The sequence below is a fragment of the Podarcis bocagei genome, assembly GCF_964188305.1.
Source record: "Podarcis bocagei genome assembly, chromosome: 1".
Lineage (NCBI taxonomy): Eukaryota > Metazoa > Chordata > Lepidosauria > Squamata > Lacertidae > Podarcis > Podarcis bocagei.
Window position 1 is genome coordinate 141432695 of NC_138125.1, and position 8584 is coordinate 141441278.

The following is an 8584-nucleotide window of genomic DNA, read 5'->3' on the forward strand; positions in this document are numbered from 1 at the left end:
TATCATAGTCCAATAATATCTTTGATATCTTTTGAGTCAACAGCTTGAAAGTGTCATGGTACCTGAGGTGCTCCAAACTGCACTGCAAGATGTGACACACTGGATGTGCAACATGACACCTATTAAATGTGGCAATAGTGCTTAAATAACTTCAGAGACCTGGTACCTAGTCATCAATTAAATCAGGGGTTGCCAGCCTTTTGAGGCCCCTGTGCACATTTGCAAACTGGAGAAATGGTCATGGGCGCTACCCAAAACTTGCAATCAAGCACATAACCCTCCTATTTGATTGGTTAAAACAGAATACTTCTTTGGAGTCTAATTTCAGTGGAGGAAAGAGACTCAGTGGGTGCCATGGAACGATTGGAAGGCTTGCCGATTGGAAGGTCGGCAGTTTGAATCCCCACGATGGGGTGAGCTCCTGTTGTTCGGTCCCAGCTCCTGCCAACCTAGCAGTTTGAAAGCACGTCAAAGTGCAAGTAGATAAATAGGTACTGCTCTGGTGGGAAGGTAAATGGCGTTTCTGTGCGCTGCTCTGGTTTCGCCAGAAGCGGCTTAGTCATGCTGGCCACATGACCTGGAAGCTGTATGCTGGCTCCCTCGGCCAGTAAAGCGAGATGAGCGCTGCAACCCCAGTGTCGTTCGCGAGTGGACTTAATGGTCAGGAGTCCCTTTACCTTTATGCAAAGATTGCATGGGTCTAAGAGTCTCTTACATTGACTTACCTTGCCATTTTGCCCTCTTCTCCCCTGTAACCTTATTCGTAGTCCTATGTGGACAGACTTACATGGAAGCTAAGCTTCTTTGAGCTGAGTTCTAGGGGCGGAGGGAGGGGTTGCAGCCTCAGAAGAAAGCTTGGGGACAGATGCTGCTTTGTTGTGAAATAAATGGTTGGTTGTGCTCAAAGACTGTTGAGTTTGTCAGGAGTTGCCATCTTTAAGCTTTATTCTTAGAACAAGTGCTGCGATTTGAGTGATATCTCCAGGAAACACACACACAATTTATGCATGAAAGCTTTAAACTGTAGAGCATAAAACTCTTAACCTCAGGGTCGCGGGTTCGAGCCCCACGTTGGGCAAAACATTCCTGCATTGCAGGAGGTTGAACTAGATGGCCTTCGTGGTCCCTTCCAAGTCCACAATGCTATTGTGAGAGAGAGAGAGAGAGAGAGAGACACTCTCTCTCTCTCCCCCTCCCTCCTCTGGAAGTAGATCCGCCGCCCACGCCGCCTCATTTGCATAGACCCGCCCACCGCCCCTCCGGATTGGCCGACCGACTCCCGCGGGAGCCCCGCCCACCCCGCCTAAACTACCGCCCGCGCGCGGCCGCTCGGGCTGCTGAGGCAGCTTGGCTCGGGAGCGCCGGGCGGGCGGCTGTTGGGAAAGGCGGCGCCGCCGCGAGTGCGAGAGACGGGCAGAAGAGAAGCGGCGGCGGCGGCGGGAGAGGAAAGCGCGAGTCCCGCTGAGGAGAAGTTAGACGGGGGGAGCGAGACCGAAGTTGGCAGGCAAGTCCGGGCGGAGGGGGAGGGGGGTCGCGAGGGTTCCCCTGAGGGGCGGAGGGAGAGGCGGTTGGCTTCATGCCGAAGCAGGGGCTCCTTCGTGGCGCGCGGGCGACTCGCCTCCCCTAACGGCAGTGGAGCGGCGAAGGGGGTGGGATTTGGGAGAGTGATGGGGTGGCGGCCAATGGGGGGGGCGGGGCGGTGGCGTTGGAATGCGGGGGGGGGGAGCGGAAAGTAGATGCTCGCGCGCCCCGGCGGAGGGAGGGAGGGGGGGTGGCGTGACGTGGAGCCGTGGGGGCGGAGCCAGCGCCCCAGCCGGGTGTATCGGGAAAGGATGGGACAAGCTTCTCGGGAAGCCCCGAAGGAGGGTCGGGGAGCAGCTGCGGGGCTCTGCGGGACAAAGCCCCGAAAGACCGGAAATGGGAACTTTTGCCTAATACAGGTAGGGGGGGGCAACTGCCGCATTTGTCTGTCTTTTTTACTCACACTTAAATGCTGTTTTAGATATGAGTGATGCCTGTGAATCCGGATATATCGCCTCCTTTAGCATTACTTCAGCCTTGCACTTTCCAACACAGTTCGTTCCCTCATGGGGAAGTACCTAGGTATATTAGTTGCTGGAGAGTACTGGTATAGAATTGGGATGTGGGTGGCGCTTTGGGTTAAACCACTGAGCCAAGGGCTTGCCGATCAGAAGGTCGCGGTTTGAATCCCCGTGACGGGGTGAGCTCCCGTTGTTCTGTCCCAGCTCCTGCCTACCTAGCAGTTCGAAAGCATGCCAGTGCAAGTAGATCAATAGGTACCACTCCGGCAGGAAGGTTAACAGCGTTTCTGTGCGCTGCTCTGGTTCGCCAGAAGCGGCTTAGTCATGCTGGCCACATGACCCGGAAGCTGTACGCTGGCTCCCTCGGCCAGTAAAGCGAGATGAGCGCCACAACCCCAGAGTCGGCCACGACTAGACCTAATGGTCTGGGGTCCCTTTACCTTTACTGGTATAGAGTGCTGTTGCACTTGCCCTGCTTGCAGGCTTCTCAAAGACATCTGGTTGGCCACCGTGAGAGCAAGATCAGTGGCAAACTTTGTGTTTTGAAATTTCAGTGCCCAGTGTGGGTGAACCAGGCGTACTCCCATAAATCTGCCTCTGGTTAGATGGGCCTTGGGCCTGATCCAGCAGGGCTTTCCTTGCATTGTTATAACAGTCAGACTGGATGGGACAATGGCAGACATTCAGCTGCTACCACAGCCCTGTGTACTCGGAGGGGCGGTTTGAAGTGTTATTACTTGCAGGTGGTAATGGTGAGCATGCCTTATTATACCTAGGAAATGGAGTTAATGAAAGCCACATTGATAAATATTTATGGACTGCTATTGAGTGAATGGAAATGACTGCTTCAAATGTATGCTTGTAAATGTATGTAACTTGGCTTGCTGCCAAACCTTTAGCCTTGCAGATAAAAATTGGTACAATAGACCAGGATAGAAATCTCATCCACATTTCCTACAGTCATGTGGGTAACTTGTTGGACTTGCCACTCAAGATTTTCTGATATAAGATGAATTATTAATACCTTCCAAAATGGTAGCTAACTGTATTGAAAGGTTGCAGTGTTTGAGACTTCTTAGTTTAGATTAGGGCTTGCCCACACTTCCACTTGTCCCTCCTCTTCCCCCTTGTTTACCACTGAATTGGAATAAATGTCAGTCAGGTTTTCTGCGGATTGACATCAGGTTAAGTACAGTGGTGCCTCGCAAGACGAACGCCTCGCAAAACGAAAACCTCGCAAGACAAAAGAGTTTTCCGTTTTTGAGTCGTTCCGCAAGACGAATTTCCCTATGGGCTTGCTTCGCAAGAAGAAAGCCCATTGGGAAATCTCCGGGGACCTCTTTTAAAATGCTGGCGGTCGGGAGCAAAGACTTTCGCCCACCGCTGGCCTTCAGAAGAGGTCCTGGACCTCTTCTGAAGGCCAGCGGGGGGCAAAGGTCTTTGCTCCCCCCCCGCCTGCCTTCCCGGGACAGCGGAGACTTCTCCGCTGTCCCGGGCGATCTTAAAATGCTGGCGGGCGGCAGCGAAGCCTTTGCTGCCGACCCCCAGCATTTTAAAAGCCCCCGGGGCAGCGGAGACTTCTCCGTTGTCTCGGGCGATCTTAAAATGCTGGCGGGCGGCAACGAAGCCTTCACTGCCACCCGCCAGCATTTTAAAATCGCCCCGGTGCTGGTGGTCGGCAGCAAAGCGCTCCTGTCCCCGGAGCTTGCGGGGCGGGAGGTGGGAAGAAGGGCTTTTCTTCCCAGTGCCAGCCTTCAGAACAGCCTTCTGAAGGCTGGCGGTGGGAAGAAAAGCCCTTGTCCGTCCCCCCCCAGCCTTCAGAAGAGGTCGGGGGACAGACTGTCCCCGGACCTGGTCTGAAGGCGGTTTCTATAGGAACGCATTGATTGATTTTCAATGCATTCCTATGGGAAACCGTGCTTCGCAAGACAAAAAACTCGCAAGAAGAAAAAACTTGCGGAACAAATTAATTTCATCTTGCGAGGCACCACTGTACTTAATTCGTTCTGGAGGTCCGTTCTTAACCTGAAACAGTTCTTAACCTGAGGTACCACTTTAGCTAATGGGGCCTCCCGCTGCTGCTGCGCCGCCGGAGCACGATTTCTGTTCTCATCCTGAAGCAAAGTTTTTAACCCGAGGTACTATTTTTAGGTTAGCAGAGTCTGTAACCTGAAGTGCCTGTAACCCGAGGTACCACTGTATTCTGATTCAGCGGTAAAGGGTGGGTTTTCCCGAGGAAAGTGGTGGGGCAAACAGAAAGCCACTCAGACTTGTTTTTCTCCTTTACTTATAACACTAGAACTTGTACAAGTTCAATGAAGCTGAATATTGTAAGATTTAGGACACACCAAAGGCTGGACTTATTCATGCAGCACATAGTTGAAGTATAGCATTTGCTCCCCCGTGAGGCAGTGATGGTGACCAACTTGGATGGCTTAAAAAGAGGATTAGACAAAATCGTGGAAGAGAGGAGCTGTCAATGACTAGCAGCCCTGATGACAGTGATCTCTCTCCACGGTCGGAGGCAATAATGCTTCCGAATACATGTTGCTGGAAGCCACGGAAGGGAAGATGCTGCTTGCAGGTTTCCCACATGCATTTGGTGGGCCCTTGGCTCATCTCTTCTTATGTTCGACCATTTGTTCAGTGTGCTTGAGTCCTCTCCAATACTTAATGTAACTTTTCCAGGTTAATACTTGAGATCTTCAGCTGGAATTTGGAGAATTGGATGTGTTCTATATGCAAACTTGCCCTTTACCACATTAAGCTGCTCTTTGCCAAATAAGTATATTTTTGATTAAATGACATGGTTTTGTTTATCTGGTAGTTAAAGCAGTACAACAGCTGGGGTAGAGGACTCAACATCCTTCCTTATGCTCTCCAGCACTTCCCTTTTATAGTTGTCAGCCTCCTCTAGAGGAGAGATGAGGGAGCCAGTTTTGAATCACGAATGGACTTATCCACCCAGGGGTCCTTTACTTTTACAATGTAGCCTGGTGAGAAGACCCTGTCCCCTTTGTTCTGTACTAACAAATTGTATAAACAATTTCTTTATAACATTGCATTTTTTTCTTTGATTGTTGAGTTGTTGACTTTTGTCCTATTTGAATATTGATATTCTGTTTAGTAAGAGAAATCTATGAAGGCATGCAGATGGGATTTATATTTGCTGTTTCAGTATCTGCTAATTGGACAAAATAACGTTTTTATGGAATCACATTGAAACGGCTAGTCTTGAGGGAGTCATTTTCTACAAAGCATTTATGGTAGTGTTTTTAATCTGTTGAGTGTATCTATGAAATGTTAGTTACTGAAATAAAGATGACTCTGAGCTGTGTCAATAACTGTGTGATAAATCTGAAGTGTTCAAATCTCTTAGTGGAGCTCTAGTGTGAAGCTGTAAATTTATTTCTTTTAATGCTATTGTCACAAATGTATTTAGATTTGAATTTGAACTAGTATATGCACATAGTTGTCTGCCTTATGCATTTTAATCTATCATGGTACCTCTGGTTGCGGACAGGATCCGTTCCGGAGGTCTGGCTGGATCTCGAGGTTTTCGCAGCTGGAGGACCACTTCTGCACATGCGCGCGCAGCAAAACCTGGTAACATACTTCTGGGTTTGCTGCTTATGTATCCTGAAGTTTATGTAACCAGAGGGTTACGTAAGCGGAGGTACTACTGTATTTTGGTAGTCTCTTGGTTTACTCACTGTGATTATCAGTGTAAAGTGATAGGAGTTCAAAGTTAAACTTTCATTATTCTGTTTCTCTTTATTGTTAACAGATCAACATAGTGAAATATTTATACATTGCAGCTGGCAAATGTTTTGGGTATGAACAAAAGTAGTCATATTGGAGTTTTAAAAAACTATTCGAAGGCATTGCAGGTATTTCCTAGTTTTTGAAACCCTGCAGCAGTTTTCAGCAAATCAGACAATATTTTTAAGGGTCTCACAGAAAACCAATAAGGATGCAATCCCGTACATAAGTAGTGGAGAACCTCCAGCCTGCAGCCCTAAATAGGTGCAGCAGCCCCCCCCCCCATGTGACCTGTGAAGCTCTTTGGTCAAGCCACACTCACCTGCCCCTCTGTCCAGTGTGACACACGCAAAGACATAGGTTCTTGCTAAAGTGAAGATTGTGCTGTCTTCAGCACTTGTAAAGCCAGAGGGTTTGGCAGACACTGACAACCAGCTGATTGGTGGCACTTACAAATTACTGTGTCTTAAAAATAGGGGAAGATGTTTCATCTGACATCACAATTATGTCAGATGTTAAAGAGTTGGATAGGCCCACATGTAAAAAAGACTTGTGGAAATCTGAGGACCTAAGGTCTTAACCAGCTGTAAATGATTCCCAGCCCCCGCTGTATGTGCTTACCTGGGAGTAAGTCCCATTGTGCTCAAAGGACTTATGATCTGAGGAGACATGTATAGGATTGCACCATTAATTGCTAATTAAATGATTTTTCAGGATCAAATAGTAAAAAAAAGTTAATTCTGAAGACATAGAATAGTTTGAAAACAATATTTTATTGTACCTGAAGTTATGTTTCAGTCACTGAAGCTATTTCCTTTAATTGAATTAGTGTTTCTCTGGTAGCTTCCTAGAGAGCATTTCAGGTATCACATTTTAATTTTAAACTTTTAGATCTTCCCTTAATTCATGATATATATTTTTAAGGAATGTTGACAACTGGTTTTGAGTCTTTTTAATTATAGACTTGTATTTAATTGATTGCTTTTCAAAAATTTAATAGTTTAATTTTTACTTAAACTATATACTGTCATTCAACAAAAATTCTCAAAGTGGTTTCCATAGTAAAATTTAAGTAACAATTAAAACACATTTTATTTAAAGTTTTCTTTATATTTTATCTTCTGTTCCCTTTTTTGTACACACTGTTCTGTGATGCAGCTTGTTAAAATATACAAAAAGGAAAAGAAACTGTGTTAGTTCATAACAAAAATTACACCTGACTAACACCTTTATTTGGACAACTGAAACATCAGTTTGGATGGTAGGAGTGAGGAGACAAAGGCAGGCTTATGTTGAAACTACCAAGCCTGAATTTAGTGACTTCAAAATCAAGCCACCTTTTCTCTCTCTTTCCCCTTTCCCCTTCTCAGCATCTAGCCTGATGAAGAATTCTGGAGAACAGGAAAGCTTTGCTCACTATTTTGTGACATTCTGGTTGGTCCTAGTAAAGGCATTGTGCACTGTGGATAGTTAACAGATGCCAGACTTTCCCTTATTTTTTTCCTTACTGTAAAACAAAGTAAAATGCTCTCCCTACCCCCAGCCTTTGAAGTACAGCAGCCAGAAAGTAAACAAATTGCTATAGCAAGAAATTTCATATGCTGTTTATATTTTAGGAATTAGGAAAATGTGGAGAGATGAACAAAAAGTGATAAACTGTTAGGCAAGATTAAATATATGAGGATAGGAAACTGTTCAAGCTGGAACATTAAAAATAAAAACATTGGAGAGAAAAATATAATGGATGTTTTTATAGGACTCCTATTTTTAATTGGATGACTTTTAAAAGAGGAAAATTAGGATATGAAAACTGCAAATAATTATTTTGTATAAAATTGAGAATAATGGGAACCAGGCTTACAGAAAGAATTACAGATATCCTCCTGGCTGTGAAACAATGGTCTGGTTCATATGATCCAATCCTGATTGATTAAGCTTGGGTATGCCTGAGCTTTGTGCACTTTCATCATGCTTTAAAGTTGTCTTCCTAATCTTGATTTCTTAGAAAGCCATTAAATGTAATTCATAATTCACCCATAATAGGGGTCTTTTTTGCCATTCGTGCAAATGAAGTAGTGAATCAGCAGCAAAGGGGTTGCATGGGCACACAGCTCGTGTATGTCTTTGCTTATTGATAATGAAAATATGGGGGGAGGGGGGAAATACCTGCAAACAGAACTGATTTATATATTTAAAATAGTAACAAGCAAAAGCATACCTAGTTATGGTTTCAACATGGCCAGTATTCTGGTGCACCTAAAAATATTACTACAGCCTTTGTTGTTGTGGCAGATGTTCTGAATTAGATGTTTCCATAGATTCAGAGAGCTCTAGAATTGGAAGGGACCCTGAGGATCATCTAGTCCAACCCCCTCAATGCAGGAACACAGCTGTCCCACCTGAGCTATCCAGGCACATAATCGCGGAACAGTTGATAAGATTATTTTATTTTCTTAAAGAGGAACTGCAAATTATATCTGGAATTTATGGCACTGCAGAAGTGGAAATTAACAGTAGATATTATCAAAACAATAGTTTTATTCAGTATTTGCTTTTCTTACAGGTTGGGTGTAAATTGCTTACGACAGCTATGACACCTGCTCTTCAAGAGAAAGCAATGAAAGGGCACGGTATCTGCTTATCATCTTCCTTGTCTTCAAGAGTGATGGAGTCCAATGATGCATTAGGCATGGGAAGTACCAGACCAGTAAAAGAGAAGATGAAAGACGGGTCTGTCACAAAAATTACTTGCTCCATGCTGGGGTTCCCCATTCCTCAAG